The 20,614-nt window shown below is 46.3% G+C and overlaps 1 protein-coding gene and 1 non-coding gene across 2 annotated transcripts in view; one reads left to right on the top strand and one right to left on the bottom strand.

Annotated features, from left to right (window-relative positions):
* RAB11FIP4 (RAB11 family interacting protein 4) overlaps positions 1 to 20,614 on the top strand; it is a 171,365-nt gene that overhangs the window by 23,419 nt on the left and 127,332 nt on the right. The window lies entirely within an intron of this gene.
* Positions 10,291 to 10,418, bottom strand: LOC132542339 (small Cajal body-specific RNA 3). Its single transcript, XR_009553422.1, has one exon. It is a non-coding gene; the product is annotated as a small Cajal body-specific RNA 3 (non-coding RNA).

The raw sequence follows: 20,614 nt of genomic DNA, 5'->3' as shown, positions 1-20,614 counted from the left end.
GAGCGGTGGTTTCATGGTGCAGGCACCGAGCCCAGCAATAACCCTGGAGGAGGAAAATAATAATAATAATAATAAAATAAAATAAATAAAATAAAATAAATAATATAGGGAGTCGGGCAGTAGTGCAGTGGGTTAAGCGCAGGTGGCTCAAAGTTCAAGGACTGGCGTAAGGATCCCTGTCTTCCCCCTCCTCTCTCCATTTGTCTCTGTCCTATCCAGCAACAACATTAATAACTACAACAATAAAGCAACAAGGGCAAAAAAAAAAAAAAGGAAATAAATATAAAAAAAAATCTTAAGGGAGTTGGGCGGTAGCACAGCGGGTTAAGCAAACGTGGTGCAAAGCACAAGGACCAGTGGAAGGATCCCGGTTTGAGCCCCTGGCTTCCCGCCTGCAGGGGAGTTGCTTCACAGGCGGTGAAGCAGGTCTGCAGGTGTCTTTCTCTTCCCCTCTCTGTCTTCCCCTCCTCTCTCCTTTCTTTCTACTCTATCCAACAGTGATGACAACAATAATAACTACAACAATTAAAAAAACAAGGGCAACAAAAGGGAATAAAGAAAGAAAAATAAAAAAGAAAAATCTTAAATAAATAAATAAAATAAAAATAAATGTCTTAGTCCCCCCAATAGAAACATAAATGTCTTACAATTGGGCTAAATTAATATTTAATATGTTTGGATACTACTAAGGATAAAATACTTTTTTTCTGTGTATTTTCTGTTTTCAAAGTCATGTCACCAGCATATAGGAATACAGCAGGTGTCTAAATTTACCATTGTGTCTCAGCATTGGCATGCAATCATTTGTTACTTTTAGCAACTGGTTGATTCCTTTGAATTTTCTTATGCCTTCCTTTCCTAGATTTATGAGTCCAATTACTTTTACTTTCAAGATTAACGTCAGCAGCATTTCCAGAACTAGTTGGGATGTGTATGATCACAGTAACTGGACACTAACATAGGAAGGCTTGGGGTGAGGCATGCTGGAATGTTAGCCAGAGGTAGGACTCCACCATCTATCTTTTCCATTTCCCTTTCTCTTTCTTTCTTTCTTTCTTCCTTTCTTTCTTTCTTCTTCCAGGGTTATTGCTGGAGCTTGGTACAGGCACTGCCCCTGCAGCCATTTTTTCCATTTTATTGGATAGGACACAGAGAAATTGAGAGAGGGAGGGGAAGACAGAGGGGGAGAGAAAGCAGCCCTGCTTCACCATTTGTGAAGTGATCCCCCTGCAGGTGGGGACCTGGGGGGCTCGAACTGGGATCCTTGCACTTTCTACTACTGTGTGCGCTCAACTTGGTGTGCCAATGCCCAGCCCCCTTCCTATTTCTTTTCTTTTTTTTATATTTATTTATTTTCCCTTTTGTTGCCCTTGTAGTTATTGTTGTTGTTGATGTCACTGTTGTTGGATAGGACAGAGAAATGGAGAGAGGAGGGGGAGAGAAAGATAGACACCTGCAGACCTGCTTCACCACCTGTGAAGAGACTTCCCTGCAGGTGGGGAGCCAGGGGCTCAAACCAGGATCCTTACGCCGGTCCTTGCGCTTTGTGCCACCTGCCCCTTCCTATTTCTTTAAGTGGAGTGGCTATCGCTTACTCTTAGAGTGTTGATACCTTGGCCTGCGTTTCTACTCTTTAGTTCTCTCTATCCCTAGCCTGCCCCACCAGAGCGTTTATTTGTGTAGTTCTCCCAGCAAACAGACTGTAAGGATGCAAGCGTCACTTCACAAATGGTGAAGCAGGGCTGCAGGTGTCTATCTTTCTCTCCCCCTCTCTGTCTTCTCCTCCCTCTCTCAATTTCTCTGTGTCCTATCCAATAAAATGGAAAAAATGGCTGCAGGGGCAGTGCCTGCACCAAGCTCCAGCAATAACCCTGGAAGAAAAGGAAGGAAGGAAGGAAGGAAGGAAGGAAGGAAGGAAGGAAGGAAGGAAGGAAGGAAGGGAGAGAGAGAGAGAAAGGGAAAAGATGGTGGAGTCCTACCTCTGTCAGCCCCACCACCCTTACACCTTGTGGATCCACCAACTCCAACATCAGAACAGAAGGGTAGGGAACAACTTTTGTCTGCCAGAGAATGGCTCTGATTGTGGTCATCTATGCTCAACCAGTTTCAGCTTGTCATCACCCTTGTTGTGTTGTTTTTTCTGTCTTGGTTTCCCTGCCTTTGAAAGCTGGAATCATGCCCTAACGGGGGCCAAGACACCTGAGTATCTCTTGCCAGCCCCATCTCTGTGAATGAGACCACCTCCCATGGTGACACAAACATGGACTCACCTTGACAAAAGGACTCACAGTGCCTCTGGGACACTGTCTGTGAGGCCACCTAGGGCATCCCAAGCTCTTACTCCAGACTTTCCCCCAAAACTGGGTCACTTTGTCAACATTCCAGTCAACCCCTGACTCCCTCCCCCTGCTCACCCTCAGCTGAAGAACCTCCTTTTCTTTATTTTTTTAAAATATTTTATTTATTTATTCATGAAGATAGAAAGAGAGAGAGAACCAGACATCACTCTGGTACATGTGCTGCTGGGGATTAAACTCAGGACCTCATGCTTGAGAGTCTGATGCTTTATCCACTGCGCCACCTCCTGGACCACCGAACCTCCTTTTCTATACAAGAATAATCTTGTTGCTCATGGACCTGGGGCCCTACTAAAATCTCCACCTGCCACAGGGGAGAGTCCTTTGGGCTCCCTCCCTGTTTGCTGCCCACATTTAGTGTCTCCTGTCCTCCGTACACAGGGAGCAACTGATGGCTCCCACACCATGGCTGTAACTGTTCTCTTCCCTCCTGTCTCTGTTTCTGCCCCCCCAGCAATCTCTCTGCCCCCCCTTTGATTCTCACCTCCGTTAGGGTTCAGTATAACCATGATCCCCTCCGTGGTGTCTTCAGCCCTCAGGGTGTCCCACCTCCTCTAGGCTCCCGCTGTAGGAGGTTTGGGTAGCACCTTCTAGAGGGTCACATGATGGTGGCTTCTATTTTACCTACCCCCATGATCATGTAAGTAATTTTTAGTAGGATAAAAAGAGCTTTACTGGTTTATATGCCCCCAGAGTTTTAAACAAATGATCCAATTCATCTTTTTTAATCCAGTCAATTAAAAAAAACGTTAAGGGAGTCGGGCTGTAGTGCAGTGGGTTAAGCACAGGTGGCACAAAGTGCTAGGACTGGCCTAAGGATCCTGGTTCGAGCCCCTGGTTCCCCACCTGCAAGGGAGTTGTTTCACAAGTGTTGAAGCAGGAGGTCTACAGTTATTTATCTTTCTCTCCCCCTCTCTGTCTTCCCCTCCTTTCTCCATTTCTCTCTGTCCTGTCCAACAACAGTGGCAGCAATAATAACTACAATAATAAAACAACAAGGGCAACAAAAGGGAATAAGTAAATAAATATTTTTAAAAAAAAAACGTTAAAGGAAAATTTAGAGGACTGACCATCCCAGCACATGTTAACGTTTTGACCAACTCCCAAGCATAGTCTCTGTATATTTCTCTTCAGATGCAAACATGAGCAGGCTGCTGCTCCGAGAACTGACTTACTCACCCTTGGTCACACGGCTGGTCAGTAGAGGAGACAGGGTGAGAGCTCATCGCCATCTAGTTCCAGAGGCTGAGAGATGTTGTACTGGCCCTGACCAGGTGGCAGTATAACAGTCACCCATGAGCTCTCTATGCTGTTTCCTAGGTTATTTTTACTTCACTCAAAAATAAGACAGGTCATCTGTCCCTTCCTGGGAGCTTGTCTGCCTTCCCAGGGGGCAGAGTCTGGCTGAGGAACTAAGGAACCACTTGCTGAAGGCATGGACAGATGGACTGATGAATGCATAGGCCATTCTACCTCAGAGACCACCCAGGCTTCTGTTCCTTTCATTCCCATTTAGACAGGGAACAAAGCCTACTTGGGTGGCGTAAGAGATCTGGTCAGCAGTGGTGCTGACTGTCTCTTGGTGGCACTGAGACTTGCTGAGTGTCTCAGGAGGAGATGACCTGGGTACTGTGTGACTGGCCATTGAGCCTCAGTTAGCAGGAGGAGACTCAGTTTTGTACAGCCTCCCCCATGATGTAAAAAAAAAACAACAACAACAACAACAACAACAAAACACCTTTACTCACAAAGCTACCCCAACACACACACACACACACACACACACACACACACACACACACACACACACACACACACACACACCCCTTTTTACTCCTATAGCTCTTTGAGGAGTGTCCTTCACCATTCAAGAGCCTGAAGCTTTGAAAACCAGAAACCCATGCAGATAGCTTCTGCAATGCAAATACTGAGAGAAAGGAACTCTTTTCCATAATACATGGGCCCACAGTAGTGTAGTTCCAGGGCTGGTTCTTTCAGGAGTTGAGAGACTTCTTCTAAGACTCAACCCCTTCCCTAGTTCTTTCCCACCCTCTACATGGAAGCCCAAGCTGGTGCCCCTCTCCAGGAAGGTGTAGGTATTGGGAGCACTTCCTGTGGCTTTTCAGCCCACTTCTCCCCATGATAAGGAAAACCCCTCCAAGAGCCTCCAGCACTTGTGTTCTCTTTGGCCTCACACGTAGAATATGCTTTTGCCAGGGGTCAGTGCAGCAAGTTAAGCACACATGGCGTGAAGCACAAGGACCAGCATAAGGATCCCCGTTTGAGCCCCCAACAGCTTCCTACCTGCAACCTCACAAGCAGTGAAGCAGGTCTGCAGGTGTCTGTCTCCTCCCCCCCCCCCCCCCCCCGTCTCTCTTCCTCTCTCCATTTCTCTGTCCTTTCCAACAACAATGACACCAACAATAACAATGATTAAAAAAACAAGGGCAACAAAAGGGGGAAAAAATAGCTTCCAGGAGCTGTGGATTGGTGGTGCAGGCACTGAGCCCCAGCAATAACCCTGGAGGAAAAAAAAAAAAAAAAAAAAGAACATGCTTTTGCCTCAGCCAATCACTGGCAAAGGGGATGAGCGCCCCTGACCGGTTTGGTTCAATTAGGACTGGAGTCCTGGGCTTGAGGTTCCCCAGACTCCTGGTCAGACCTGAAGTGGACATCTCGGTCACACCAGGACTTCCCAGTAGGAAGTGAGAGGAGGGGAGCAGAGGAGTGACCAGCAGTATCTGCTTCAGGCCTTGTCATTTCTTGAGTTTATAGGAGAGGGGGAAGTAAATGGCTTAGAGAGGTTGAGTTATTCCTTCTGGGTCACACTCTAGAGTCCCCAAGCCATTCCCTGGTCATTGATGAAACTATACTGGATGGAAACATTCCCATCTATTTCTACCTCTGTTTTTCTTCTCTTCCTACCCTGAGGCCCACGTCCACCCCAGACACCCCCAGTAAGACATTATGATCATGTAGATGTAAGAATTGGAAAGGGGGGGTGGTAGCGCAGTGGGTTAAGCGCATGTGGCGCTAAACGCAAGGACCGGCGTAAGGACCCGGGTTCGAGCCCCTGGCTCACCACCTGCAGGGGAGTCACCTCACAGGTGGTGAAGCAGGTCTGCAGGTGTCTGTCTTTCTCTCCCCCTCTCTGTCTTCCCCATCTCTTTCCATTTCTCTCTGTCCTATCCATCAGTGAACGACATCAACAACAACAATAATAACCACAACAAGGGCAACAAAAGGGGGGAAAAATGGCCTCCAGGAGCAGTGGATTTATGGTGCAGGCACTGAGCCCCAGCAATAACCCTGGAGGCAAAAAAAAAAAAAAAGAATTGGAAGAGAGCTTCTATATCCATATCCATGCTCTCCAGTGTCCTCATTGTTCAAGTGTGGAAATTGGGGCCCAGAGAAGGGAAGGGTCTCCCCAAAATCACTTGGTGAAGTCACTGATGAGAGTTGGGACTGGGCTAAGAAGCCAAGGTTCAGTGTCCCTGAGTCTCAGAGGGGCTGGAGCTCCTGTGCACGTGTTGTAACAGCTCAGCACCTGCTGCAGAACGATGCCTGCTGGCTGTCCCGTGTCTGCTCCTCCAAGGAGCACTCATCTCTGTTGAGGCACCTTCTGCACTGGAAACTCCCATGGCACGTCACAGTCCACAGTGGCCCAGTCAGTCTTATCTTTAGCCAGGTGCACTGGTCTGGAGTGCACACGGGACAGGAAGCCCAGAGAAGTGGCATGACTTGCCTGAGGTCCCACCGTGAGTGTGTACTATGCCCCATGCAGGGCCGGCTCAGTGGGCATGCTCCCTGTGCAGTCACGTGGGTTTAAACTTCTGCAGTCAGTGGTCCAGGAGGTGGCACAGTGGCTAAAGCACTGGACTCTCAAGCATGAGGTCAGTCCCCAGCAGCACATGTACCACAGTGATGTCTGATTCTTTCTCTCCTCCTATCTTCCTCATATAAATAAAATCTTTACAATAAATAAATGTCTGCAGCCACCATCTAAAAATTCTGATTAACTTTATAATCTGGGGGACAGGGGTGAGGGATGAGCCCAGACCACTGAGGCTCAGCCCTGTCCCCACCTGATTCATCTGTAAACAAGGGACAGAGCCTTTGCATTTTGTACTAGGCGCTGCAAATTGTGAGTCTGACCCCCAGGGTCCTGACTTCCCTGACACCTCATCTGCCTACTACTAACTCAAGGTAAAATTGATGGAGGCCCTGGGACTGCCCTTCACAAGGGTTGGGGGGGACACAGCACATCCAGCTTGGCTTTGGGTGCAGGGAGCTGGGACTACTCGTTTTGGAACCCCTTGCTAGTCCTGGTCTCCAGAGGGTTTTGCTAAAGCCTGACTTCCCTCCCCCATCTCCTGAGAATCGAGGAGGCCAGTGGCTGCCTCCCTCCACCTCTGTGCCCTTTGTCCCTAAGGGGTGGGGTGGGCCCTCCAGAATACAGGGCCCCATTGTGTGTCCTGAAGTCGGGTAGCTGGGCTGCCTGGGAGTGAGTAAACAGACAACACTCTGCCCAGACCAGATGCCTCAAGGGAAGGGGAATTCCTGGGATGGCTGAAGAAGGGTTTGGGGTTGGGATCCCTGCTTTACCTCTGTGTGTTTGGGAATGCGGGCAGGGTTGTCCCTTGAGGCCCAGGAGTTGACTGGAGCCACCAATTATTTTGCTGGAGGCCTGCTGGAGCTAATACTCATTCATTGTTCTACATCTAACTAGCCATCCTGTCTGTTACCCCTTTATCAGCACTTCCAGATCTCTCTCCAGACCTTCAGGAGAAAGTCGAGCCACTTCAGTGTGGTTTCTAAATCTTCTTTTTTTAAAATTATTTTTATTTATTCTATAGAGACAGCCAGAAATCCGGGGGGGGGGGGTGTGATAGAGAGGAAGAGAGAGAGACACCTGCAGCCCTGCTTCACCACTTGTGAAGCTTTCCCCCTGCAGGTGGGGACCAGGGAATTGAACCTGCATCCTTGCACATTGTAACATGTGCGCTCAACCAGGTGCTCCACCACCCAGCCCCAATCTTCTTTTCTCTTTATACATAAACCTAGGTTTTTGTTTTTCTAGGAGAAGGAAACCCCCTTTCTTTAATGGATGTCAAATGTTTTCATTGCTTTGTATCTATTGAGGTGATCACCTGGTTTTACTTCTTCAGTCGTCTTCATTGATTACTTTTCAAATGTGAAACCACCCCTGGTTAGGCCAAGGCCACATTTTGGTATTGTTTTGCCAGCAAGGTTTTCACTGGGGCTCCATGTCTACATGATGATTCCACTGCTCCTTGAGGTCATTATTTTTATAGAGACAGAGAGAAATTGAGAGGGGAGAGACACAGAGGGAGAGAGGAAGAGAGAGACCTTCATCACTGCTTCACCACTTGTGAAGCTTACAGGTGGGGACCAGGGATTTGAACCCTGGTCTTTGCACAAAGTAGTATGTGCACTCTACTAGATGTGCCATCACCTGGCTCCTGTATTTTATGACAATTTATATATTTATTTACTTGTTTGTTTATTTGAGAGTTGAAAAAGGGGCTGGAGGGGGGGGAGAAAGAGAGAACCAGAGTATTGCTGTGGTATGATCAATGCCAGGGATCAAACTTGGCACCACATGCTTCAAGGACCAACACTTTATCCACTGTGCCACCTCTTGGGTCACTGTTCTATTATTAGTATTTGTTTTTTGCCTCCAGGGTTATTGCTGGGGTTCGGTGCCTGCACTACGAATCCACTGCTCCTGGAGGCCATTTTTCCCATTTTGTTGCCCTTGTTGTTGTAGTTATTATTATTGTTGTCATTGTTGTTGGATAGGACAGAGAGAAATGGAGAGAGGAGGGGAAGACAAAGAAGGGGAGAGAAAGATAGACACCTGCAGACCTGCTTCACCGCCTGTGAAGTGACTCCCCTGCAGGTGGGGAGCCGGGGGCTTGAACCGGGATCCTTACGCCGGTCCCTGAGCTTTGCGCCACATGCGCTTAACCCACTGCGCCACCGCCTGTCCTTGCACTTTGCGCCACCTGTGCTTAACCCAGTGTGCTACCGGCCTACCCCCGTTCTATTCTTTTTTTTTTTTTTTTTTTTTTTACCAGAACACTGTTCAGTTCTGGTTTATGGTGGTGTTGGGGATTGCACCTCAGACCTCAGAGCCTCAGGCTTGAAAGGCTTTTGCATAACCTTTATGCTGTCTCCCCAGCCCTCTATTATTCTTAAGAATAAATATTCTGATACTGCATTGAGGGTCTTTGATCATGAAAGATATTGTTCTGTAGTTTTGTCTCATATATTTTTGTCTGCTCATGGTATTAGGGTCATGCTGGCTTCGTTAAATGGCTTAAGAAATGCTCCATCCTCTTTTCCTGCAAGAAACAAAGTATTTGGTCCTGAAATTTTCTTTCCTGGGAATATATAAACTACGTAAGTTTTTTAAAATAATTGTAACAGTATTCAGATTATTTCTAAATGAAATAATTATTGTTGTATGGATTTTGGTAGTTAGTATCTCATATTTTCTTTTCTTTTTAATCCAGAACACTGCTCAGCTCTGGCTTATGGTGGTGCCTCAAACACAAAAGTCTTTTGCATAACCATTATGCTGTCTTCCTGGCCTGCCAGTTTGTATTTGTCAAATAACTGATACAGTTCGTCTGCTTTGTAGAAGCTATGTGCTCAGAACTGTTCATAGTATTTCCTTATTAACCTTTAAAAAATACCTTACTATTACTTTTTAGAATAGGTTAAGTTTACAACAAGATTGAGAGAAAGTACACAGAGGACTGGGAGGGGGCTGGGCAGTGATACACAGGCTTAAGCGCACGTAGTGCGAAGCATAAAGACCCATGCAAGGATCCTGGGTTCGAGTCCCCGGTTCCCCACCTGCAGGAGGCTTCGCTTCACAAGTGGTGAAGCAGAAACAGATCTACAGGTCTCTCTCTCTCTCTTCCTTCTCTTCCTTCTCTTCTCTTCTCTTCTCTTCTCTTCTCTTTCTCTCTCTCTCTCTCCCCCCTCTCTTTCTTTGCTTTTTATTTTTTTTGCCTCCAGGGTTATTGCTGGGGCTTAGTGCCTGCACTACGAATCCACTGCTCCTGAAGGCTCTTTTTTTCCCTTTTGTTGCCCTTGTTGTTTATTGTTGTTGTTATTATTTTTGTTGTTATTGGATAAGAAAGAGAGAAATGGAGAGAGGAGGGAAAGACAGAGAGGGGTAGAGAAAGATAGACACCTGCAGACCTGCTTCATTGCTTATAAAGCGACCCCCCTACAGGTGGAGAACTGGGGCCTTGAACCGGGATCCTTACACAGGTCCTTGCACTTAACCCACTGAGCTACCGTGCCTGCCCCCCCGTCTTTATCTTACCCTCCCCTCTCAATTTCTCTCTGTCCTATCAAAAAAAAAAAAAAACCCACGAAATAATGGTCTCAGGAGCAGTGGATTCATAGTGTGCAGGCATCAAGCCCCAGCGGTAACCTTGGAGGAAAAATAAAGTACAGATTTCTTTTTAAATTTTATTATTATTTTTAATTTCTTTATTGAGGGATTAATGGTTTATAGTCGACAATAAAATACAATAGTTTTTTTTTCTGTAAAAATAAATGAAATATTAAAAAATAAATAACTGAGATACGCACACCATCAATAGTTGTAAAGTCTACAGACTTACATCGGTGGTGGCGAGAGTGTCCCAAAGGTCATCAAGGAGAAAGTGAAGAAAAAAAACTTTCCACACACCCAAACCATGGTGATTCCAGGGAGCTAGCTGAGCACAGCTCTCTTACATTATCAGCCACACACACCTCCCAGATGACTGAGTACAATTCCACTTAAGTGAACCCTCACACTGATCTGGCTCCTTGGCTAGTCCTGGACTGTCCTGGCAAGAAACATGCTGGGCTCTGGGCATCTGTTGCCCCTGGGTGAGGTGCAGAGGCTGTCTGGAGGGAACGATCCAGCTCAGTGGCTGTCCTGAGTCAGACAGAGACCTCCGTGTTTATGTGGGAACCTGCGGAGTGCAGACAGAGGGTGCTTCACTCTGCCCGCCATATGCCGGTTCCGAAAATACAATAGTTTATGCATGCATAACACTTCTCAGTTTTCTACATAACAATTCAACTCCCGCTAGGTCCTCCTCTGCCATCCTATTCCAGAGCCTGAACTCTCCCCTCCATCCCAGAGTCTTTTACTTTGGTGTAATACACCAAATCCAGTCCAAGTTCTGCTTTGAGTTTTCTCATCTGTCCTTATTTTTCAACTTCTGTCCGTGAGTGAGATTATCCCATATTCTTCCTTCTCTTTCTGACTTGTTTCACTTAACATGATTTCTTCAAGCTCCATCCAAGATGAGGTGAAGAAGGTGAATTCACCATTTTAAAAAATATTTATTTATTTATTCCCTTTTGTTGCCCTTGTTGTTTATTGTGGTATTTATTTATTTTTGTTATTGATGTCGTTGTTGGATAGGACAGAGAGAAATGGAGAGAGGAGGGGAAGACAGAAAGGGGGAGAGAAAGAGACACTTGCAGACCTGCTTCACCACCTGTGAAGCAACTTCCCTGCAGGTGGGGAGCCAGGGGCTCGAACCAGGATACTTCCTCTGGTCCTTGTGTTTTGTGTTACGTGCGCTTAACCTGCTGCCCGACTCCCTTTTCACCATTTTTAATAGCTGAGTAGTATTCCATTGTGCAGATATATCACAACTTGCTTAGCCACTCATCTGTTGTTGGACACTTGGGTTGCTTCCATGTTTTGGCTATTACAAATTGTGCTGCTATGAACATAGGTATACACAGATCTTTTTGGATGGGTGTGTTTAGTTCCTTAGAATATATCCCCAGGAGAGAACTTGCAGGGTCATAGGGTTGGTCTACTTCTAGCCTTCTGAGAGTTCTCCAAACTGCTCTCCACAGGGGTTGGACTAAATTACATTCCCACTGTACAGAGATTTCTTACACATCTCCTCTACCCACACATGCATAGCCTCCCAAATTATCAATACCGCTCACCAGAATAGTACACTCGCTACCAAGGGTGAACCTACACTGATGCCTCATGATACCAAAGACCACAGTTTATATTAGATTTCACTCTTAGGTGGGGTACATCCTATGGGTTTGCACAAGTATGTAATGACATATGTCTATCATTATACTATAGTGAAGAGTACTTTATCTTCCCTAAAAATACACTATTCTTACCTGCCATTTTTATTTATGTACACAGAGATAGGTTGTGTGAGAGAGAGGAGAAAAAAACACCCCAGAGTACCACACTGGCACATAAAATGCCAGGGATTGAATTTGGGACCTCGTGGTTTCAAGTACAATGCTCTAGTCACTGCACCCCCTCCCAGGTCACCTTACAAGCCTTTTTAAAGTCTATAAGACTGTCTTGATAATCTGCCTTCATTTCTGATATGTATTTCTTTCCTTTTGAAGATCAGTTTGGCTAGTGGTTCATCAATTTAATCTTCTTCAAAGATCCAGCTTTTGGACTCTGGTTTCTCTCTACTGTTTTGTGTCCTCAGTTTTTTGTTTTATTTATTTTTATTTAGGTAATGTTGGCTTACAAGACTAGCTGAGTTTTACGTGTGCAGTTTGATCTCTCTTCAGTTTGTGCTACCACACTACACCCACCACCAAGGTGTCAGTCTCTCGCCCACAGAGCCCCTTGTTCCCTCTCTGGTCCTCTTTCCCTTGTTCTCAGTTTTAAAATTCTGCTTGATTCTTGATGACTTTTTTCCTCCTTTTTACTTCAGGTTTGAATTTTGTGTTGTCTTTAAAGTTTTTATTTAAGGCCGAATATAAATTTCTTGGAACTTCCTCTTTGATCTCCAGGTGACTTAGACACATATTGTTTGATTACCAAGTATTTCAGAGTTTTCAGACATCTGTTATTCATGACATCTGTCATCTCCATTTTGCTTATTTATTTTAATTGCGTGATGATTGGAGCATACACTTTGACTTCACTTCATTGAAATGTGTTATGTTTTGTTTAACAGCTTTAAGATATGGTCTGTCTTGGTGAATGTTCTATTATTGGGTGAGTTCTCTGAATATCAGTCAAGTTAAACTAGCTAATGATGTTCAGAGGTTTTCATTCTTGTTGATTTGCCATCTAAGTAGTTCTGTCCATAACTGTCCATAACAGAACTACTCCAGATGGAAACCTCCAGAGATGTTTGGAGTTTTCAACTGTAACAGTTTGCTTCTCTTTCTGGTTCACTCCCTCATGCAGGGGTCCCCACTCTTCTGAGACCCACTCCTGGGAGTCCTCCCCCCAACTCTTTGGTTTTTGCTTCATGTATTTTGAAGCCCTGTTACTAAGTACATGCACTTCATGATTTTCATGTCTTTTTATGTATGTAAATTTCTTCTTGATTCTTGGTAGTTTTCCTTGTTCAGGTAAAGTTATTTCTGCTGTCCTATCTTCAAGTTCGCTGTTTTTTTTTTTTCCTGTCATCTCCATTTTGCTTATTTATTTATTTATTGCCACCAGGATTATCCCTGGAGCTCAGTTGCAGCCCTACAAACCCACCGCTCCCAGCAGCTATTTTTTCTTTTCTATTTTATTTGGTAGGACAGAGAGAAATTGAGATGGAAGGGGGGCAGATAGAGAGGGGAAGATAAATAAAGAAGCCTGAAAACCTGCTTCACCACTTGCAAAGTGTCCCCCATGCAGGTGGAGAGTGGGGGTTTGAACCCATATGCATGATAGCATGTGCTCTCAACCAGGCCTACCACTGCCTATCCTCCCCCCTCCATTCTGCTCTTAATATCATTCAGTGAATTTTAATTTTATTTATTATATTTCCCCTTTCTACAATGTCCACTCATCATTTTAAGAGCCTCTGTTTTTCTGCTGAGAATTTCTGTATTCCTGTTTGTTCTCAGAGTATTCTCCTGTACTTCATGGAACATACTTGTAATTGTCTTAAAGTTTTTGTCTGCTAATGACAACATCTGGATCACCTTGTGGCTGGTATTTTATTGCTTTTTCCCTTACATATTTTTTTTGAGTTTTCCCTTTTTCTTTTTGCAAGGGAAAAGCTTCATGAGTGGTGAAGCAGGGCTGCAGATGTCTCTTTGTCTTTCTCCCTCTCTGTCTCCTCTCCCCTCTCAATTTCTCTCTATTCATTAATAAAAAAATTATTAACAAAAAAGGGGGTTCGGGTGGGGGTTGGGTGGTGGTACACCTGGTTAAGCACACATTACAATGTGCAAGGACCCTGGTTCAAACCCCTAGTCCCCACCTACAGGGGGAAAGCTTTGCAAGTGGTGAAGCAGTGTTGCAGGTGTCTCTTTATCTCTCCCTCTCTACCCCCCCCCTTCCCTCTCTATTTCTGGCTGTCTCTATCCAATAAATAAATTTTAAAAAGATAATTTAAAAAATTAAAAATAAAAAAATAGAACATTGTTCTTGAGTTCCTTCCTCTCTGTGATTCCCCTGCTTCCAACTCCCAGGGCCCTTTTGCTGGACTTTCCTTTAGAAATCTGTCTCACACCACCTATGATTGGCATATGTGCTACAGGAAGTGTCAGAGGAAAAGAGAAATAGTTAGTAGGAATTTCTCACACACCCTTTGACTATAGGATCTCCTTTTCCTAGTTTCTCTGTCTACAGGGTTTTTTCTTTCTTTCTCAGGAGTTTTAGGTGCCAACCTGGCAGTTGCTGTCACCACCTAATGTTGAGACTGGACCTCTGGGTAGATCTCGGAGGGGAATTAAAAAAAAATGCCAGGGGAGAGCCAGCAAAATAGCTCTCTTGAATAATATGCTGCTTTGTTATATGTGCAACTGAGGTATAAGCCCAGCCCCGACCACATTGGAAGGAGCTCCGGTGCTCTTTCCCTCTATGTCTTTCTCCTCTCTATATCTTTAAAAAAAAAAAAAGTTGGTGGGGACCAGGAGATAACTTACCCAGAGGAATTTTCCCAAACTTGTAATAATAAGTAATAGTGGTTATAATTGCTTCACTAGAACTAATACTAATCACTGGTTAAGAACATGAACTCTGGAGTCAGCCTACCAATATTCAGACCCCAGTCTGCCTCTTCCTAGCTACGTGACCTGAATCCTCAATGACTTGCCCTCCCAAACCTCAGTTTTCTCACCTGTATGGTAAGAACAATAATAGTATCTGTTTCTGAGGTTGAAATAGATACGTTCATATTTATAGAGTGTTTAAAACATGCCTGGCACAAAGAAGGAGTTACTAAATTGCTGGTTTGGTTAATAATGTAATGTAGCATTTATTAGGCAGCTCACCTGCAGACTGTCACTTTACTCCCTCTTATTCAGATAAGGCAGCTCAGACCTCAGAGAAGCAAAGGACTTGTTTGAGCCCGTGGGGCTTTTATATCTTGGTGCCCCTGGGGGATGAGTAGGGGGCACTCAGCCTGAAGGGAACTGCAACAAAAGTAGAAGGGGAAGCCTGATAACTGAGTGGCCTGAAAAAAAGAAAAATCAAAGCTTCACTGCCAGTAGAAACAGCGACTTTCCCTGGCAGCACTGTGTGTGCACATGCGCGCGCGCACACACACACACACACACACACACACACGCACACACGCACGCACGCGCGCACGCGCGCACAGTGCAAGCATCCCCCATTCCTGCCAGGCCCTGGGAACCCATCTCTCTTGACTCAGGAGCCTATCAAGGCTCCCTAGGGTGACCCATCCACTGCACTGATGGTCCAGGTTCACTGGGAGAGACATGTGGGTGGCTTCTTGCTGTACTGCTGTGTGAACAGGACCCTCCTGACCTGGAGCTTCGCTTCCCTAACTAACTGCAGGACTGACTCAGCTGAACACAAGCCCCTGCCCCTTTAGCGAAAGGTTATCAAGTGTCCGGGTAGGCTGAGATGCTTGGTGACCAAGGTGAAGAATTCCAGCCATGGGGATAAAGTTCCTTTGATGCCCAGGAAGCAGGGGTCCAAACAGCACTCCAGTATAGACAGATGGATAAGGGCCGCAGAAGAGAGTGTAGAAATCCATAGACTAGGGCCAAGGAAGAGTCATCACCACGGTGACCATCCATATGTCCTCACCTCTGGAGCCTCAGCTTCCCCAGCTGTAAAATGAGGGATGGGTGCAGGTGTTTGAGGTTGTGAAGCTGACATGAGACAAACATGGGACTCAGGAAGATTATTAATACTTCTCCACATAAGCCCACACTATTGTTTTTCTTTTTTTTTTTTTTTGCCTCCAGGGTTATTGCTGGGGCTCAGTGCCTGCACTATAAATCCACTGCTCCTGGAGGCCATTTTTTCCCCTTTGTTGCCCTTGTTGTTTATTGGTGGTGTTGTTACTATTATTGTTGTCATTGTTGTTGGATATGACAGAGAGAAATGGAGAGAGGAGGGGAAGATAGGGAGGGGAAGAGAAAGATAGACACCTGCAGACCTGCTTCACCGCCTGTGAAGCGACTCCCCTGCAGGTGGGGAGCCGGGGGCTGGAAATGGGATCCTTCCACTGGTCCTTGCGCTTTGCACCACATGCACTTAACCCACTGTGCTACCGCCTGGCCCCCACTATTGCTTATTTTTAAAATGCCTGTGAGTCTATAGCTGTGGTATTACTAGTGTAATTGCCATTTTATTGTTATAGTCATTTTACAAAAATCCAGCCTGTTTAGCTGGTACTTTCTGAGACCTTTGCTCTTTGTGGAGTCCTGTGGAGTAGCCTGGGCTGTGGCTCAGTGCTGACCTTCAGGACCTCCCCCCCCCAGTGTGGCCTTTCATCAAGCACCTCCTCTCTGTTCCAAGCTGGGGGATAGGCAGCCTGGTTCTGCTACAGTCTGTCACCCCAGGAAATTACAGACTCTGGGGACTATGGAGTCAGAACCTGTTGTTAAAATTCGGATGCTCCAGCTGGCCGGGCTAGCTTCACGGGCGGGTAACAGACGACCAGAGACATACAGCTGGGCAGGGAAGCTCTATTTTTTTATTCAGGAACAACGATTTATAAACTAAGACAAACTAATCACCAAACAGAACTCTCCTGCCTCCTTCCCCCGCAGCGGCACCAAGCACTCTCAAACTTTCCAACTCTGGAACTCTCGGGGTTCCTTGGGGGCGGGGACAAGCGGGCCGCGAAAACTAGCAGGACCAAACCACAATCAACTAGAGATGGGGGGAAAGGGGACCAAGCCACTATGAAGAATACCAACATATTACCAACAGAACCCACAGCCTCTGCACTGCTCTGGGCTCCTCACCAGTCGGTCAGCACTCAGTGGGACTCTGACCTTGACTGGCTACAGAGATAATTCATGCAGAGCCTCCTGGCCTTGGCACAGAGAGCTGGGGCTGGGGGTGGGTTGGGAGGGGGGCTGCTGCCAGTCCCTGCCCCACCAAAGAGCTGTGACTGCAAGGCAGAAGGCGGAGGTAGGGCTCTAGCAGGGAGGTGGGCGGGCTCCCCAGCTGCAGGCTATTCTCAGAAGCCACCTCATCGCCTGGCAGTGGTCTTGGCTGGGGGTGGGGTGGGGGACAGCTACAATGTTGAGGAGGCTGGAGCCTGTACAAACTGGCAGAAAGCTGATGTCCTGCTCCACTGGAATTCCTCAGCTACTCCACAGAGCTCACTAGCTGTCAGGCTTAGTGTGGCAACAAAGAGGGCGATGCCCAGCCCTGACCCCCAGGCTCACTCAGAGCAGACAAGCGGGGTCAGTGGGAATACAGCTACCAGCTCAGGGAGGGAGGAGAGGGACTCATGCAGGGTCCCTCTGTGCTCAGTGCCCACTCTCCAAAGCAGTGCCCACCCTTGCAGTCAGGCCACTGGCACAACCAGAGTTTCAGACCTCTGCTGCAGCTGCCACACTGGGAAGTGTCCACTGGGCTTGCAGGAAACACAGTCCTGGCTTTGGAGTGGATGGGAGACTGTGAGGGCTGGGGACCAGTCTGCCTGATAGTGTTAATAAGAGCAATGACAGAGATACTTGCCTATGAGCCTGCTTGGCTGCTTCCAGCGTACTTTCATATCCACCACCTGCAGCTCAGTCCAAAAGGCGTCTAGAACAGAACCCCTCCAAGGGCTGACTTTAGAGACTGGGGCTGGTTACTGGTGGGCTAGGGATGAAAGTGTGTGACAGTGGGTATGTGCATGTGTTCACGTGTGTGTGTGTCACTGACCATGTGGGTGGACGTGTGAGTATGTGTGCTCTTAGTGGGCCAGCAACTCTTGCAGTCATCCCTGGAGGAGCCCAGTCACTGCTGGTTTCCTGCTGAGATTTATTTATTCATGTATTTCCCGATAGAGAGGAAGCTAGAGGAAGATGTTCCTGCATCTTTTGTGCCAATGGTCTGTAGGGATTCAGCCATGCAAGTCCTGCACTCTACCAACTGAGCCACCTCCCCACTGCGCAGTTGTCACTCACTGAATGAGTGCTTGCCCATGTGAGGTGCTGCCGATGAGTAACAGGGCAGTTCATTACAGAAGTGGGCTTCTTGGGCCAGCAAGCTAGCTCATATGGAAAGTGTACCTGCTTTGTCATGTGTACCACCCAGCCTCAAGCCTGATCTCCACAGCATTGAAGGAAACTTTGTGTGATGTTATTCTCTCTGTCTCTATCTTTCTTTCTGAAAAAGTAAAACAGGATTGATGGGGTAAACAGCTACTTTTATTCATAGATTTTCATCAAGTTTGGGAGCTATTCTTTGTCTTAATCTAACTTTCTAGACCTATTCTCAACTCTGACACCATCTTCCAGACAGTATTTTTGTCCACCTCCATGTTAGCTATCAAACTCAAGCAAAAACTGATAGTCATGAGCCCCTAGGACTTTCTAGCTTTCCCCCCCCCCCAAGATCCCTATTCTTACCTGCTCATTTCCTACTTTCTGGTTCCTGTTCATTAGTCATTTTGTCCTGCTTTATATACCACCTTCCAGCCACCAAATTACACATGCTACTATAATTCTATCCTGACTTCCCTGGGCAGACGACCTCACCAATATTTCCTGGAACCTCACTTCTCCAGAGCCCTACCCAACTAGGGATAGATAGAAACATGCAGAGGGTATGGACCAACCTGCCAACACCCGTGTCCGGCAGAGAAGCAACCACAGAAGCCAGAACTTCTGCCTTCTGCATCCCAAAAAATAATTTTGGCCTATACTCCCAGAGAGGGGAAAGTGATAGGGGAAGATGACCAAAAGGCTCTGTACTCCAATTCCATCAGAACCAAAAGAGGAAAAAAGGAAGAACTTTCTGGGGGTCGGGCGGTGGCGCAGTGGGTTAAGTGCATGTGGCGCAAAGCGCAGGGACCGGCGTAAGGATCCCGGTTCGAGCCCCCAGCTCCCTACCTGCAGGGGAGTCGCTTCACAGGCGGTGAAGCAGGTCTGCAGGTGTCTATCTTTGTCTTCCCCTCCTCTCTCCATTTCTCTCTGTCCTATCCAACAACGAATAGCGTCAACAATGGCAATAATAATAACCATAACGAGGCTACAACAAGGGCAACAAAAGGGGGAAAAAATGGCCTCCAGGAGCGGTGGATTCATGGTGCAGGCACCGAGCCCAGCAATAACCCTGGAGGAGGAAAAAAAAAAAAAAAAAAAGGAAGAACTTTCAGAAGCAGCAATAGGTGTAGGCGTGACTTACAAAAGGAGAGAAGTAGGTGTGGGAGATAGCATAATGGTTATGCAAAGACACTCTCAAGCCTGAGGCTCCAAATTCCCAAACTCAATCCACCTGCATCACCATAAGCCACAGCTGAGCAGTACTCTGGTTAAACAAAAAACAGGGCCATAAGGGAGGAGATGGGCAAATATATATATAAATATAGACAGATAATTATAGAAATAATAGTCAACCTATGTTTTCAACCTTGGGAGAACTACTATAGCTTCCAGTGGAAAGAATGGGGACACAGAACTCTGGTGGTGGGAGTAATGCAGAATTATACCCCTGGTATCTTATAATTTTGTAAATCAATATTAAGTCACTAATAAAATTTAAAAAGAATTTAAAAAAATCAATCTGGAGCAGTGAAACCCCAATAAATACAAAAGAGAGAAAAAGTGAGCTCCTTGGAGAAATATCAAGCAGCTGAATTTCAGATGTTGCAAATCTCAGGGATTGGGGAAGAGACTCTAATTTCAGCCACTAGGTTCCAGATGCTACCATGATGCCAATCTGACTTCATTGGGCAGACGACCCCACCATATGTCCTGGAGCCCTGCCTCCCCAGAGCCCTGCCCCACTAGGGAAAGAGAGGGACAGGCTGGGAGTATGGATCAACCTGCCAACACCCATGTTCAGCAGGGAAGCAATTGCAAAAGCCAGAGCTTCCACCTTCTGCATCCCACAATGATCCTGGGTTCATACTCCCAGAGGGACAAAGAATAGGAAAGTTATCAGGGGATGGGATGGGATACGGAGTTCTGGGGGTGAGCGTTGTGTGGAAATGTACTCCCCTTATCCTAGGTCTTGTCAGTGTTTCCATTTTATAAATAAAAAATAATAAAAATGAAAAAATACAATAAAAACATTTAAAAAAAAGAAAGAAAAGAAAAGAAAGAATAGGGTGGTCCTGGAGGTGGTGCAGTGGATAAGGCTTTGGACTTTCAAGCATGAGGTCCTGAGTTCAATTCCCAGCAGCACATGTACCAGAGTGGTGTCTGGTTCTTTCTCTCTCCTATCATTTCTCATGAATAAATAAATAAAATCTTTAAAAAGAAAAAAAGAAAAGGCAGCACTTAAAAAAATTAACCATTGGGGGTCGGGCGGTGGCGCAGTGGGTTAAGCGCATGTGGCGCAAAGCTCAGGGACCGGCGTAAGGATCCCGGTTCAAGCCCCCGGCTCCCCACCTGCAGGGGAGTCACTTCACAGGCGGTGAAGCAGGTCTGCAGGTGTCTATCTTTCTCTCCCCTTCTCTGTCTTCCCCTCCCCTCTCCATTTCTCTCTGTCCTATCCAACAACGAATTGCGTCAACAAGGGCAATAATAATAACCACAACGAAGCTACAAGGGCAACAAAAGGGGGAAAAAAAAAATGGCCTCCAGGAGCGGTGGATTCATGGTGCAGGCACCGAGCCCACCAATAACCCTGGAGGAGGAAAAAAAAAAAAATTAACCATTGCCCAGAAGTAGGGATAAAATAGCCAGAGTTAAGAACTCTTGAAGGAGAACCGCTTGGCAACTTGTTTATAAGAAGCCTTAAAGACTTAGATGCTTTGCCTGGAGAGACCTCTGATCACCTACTAAACTGCCAAGTGTGAGAATTTCATTGAGTTTTCTTTGTGTCCTGTGTGTTT

Source organism: Erinaceus europaeus, chromosome 12, assembly GCF_950295315.1.
Source record: "Erinaceus europaeus chromosome 12, mEriEur2.1, whole genome shotgun sequence".
Classification (NCBI taxonomy): domain Eukaryota; kingdom Metazoa; phylum Chordata; class Mammalia; order Eulipotyphla; family Erinaceidae; genus Erinaceus; species Erinaceus europaeus.
The sequence above is the reverse complement of the archived record's forward strand: the minus strand, read 5'-3'. Positions and strand labels throughout refer to the sequence as shown.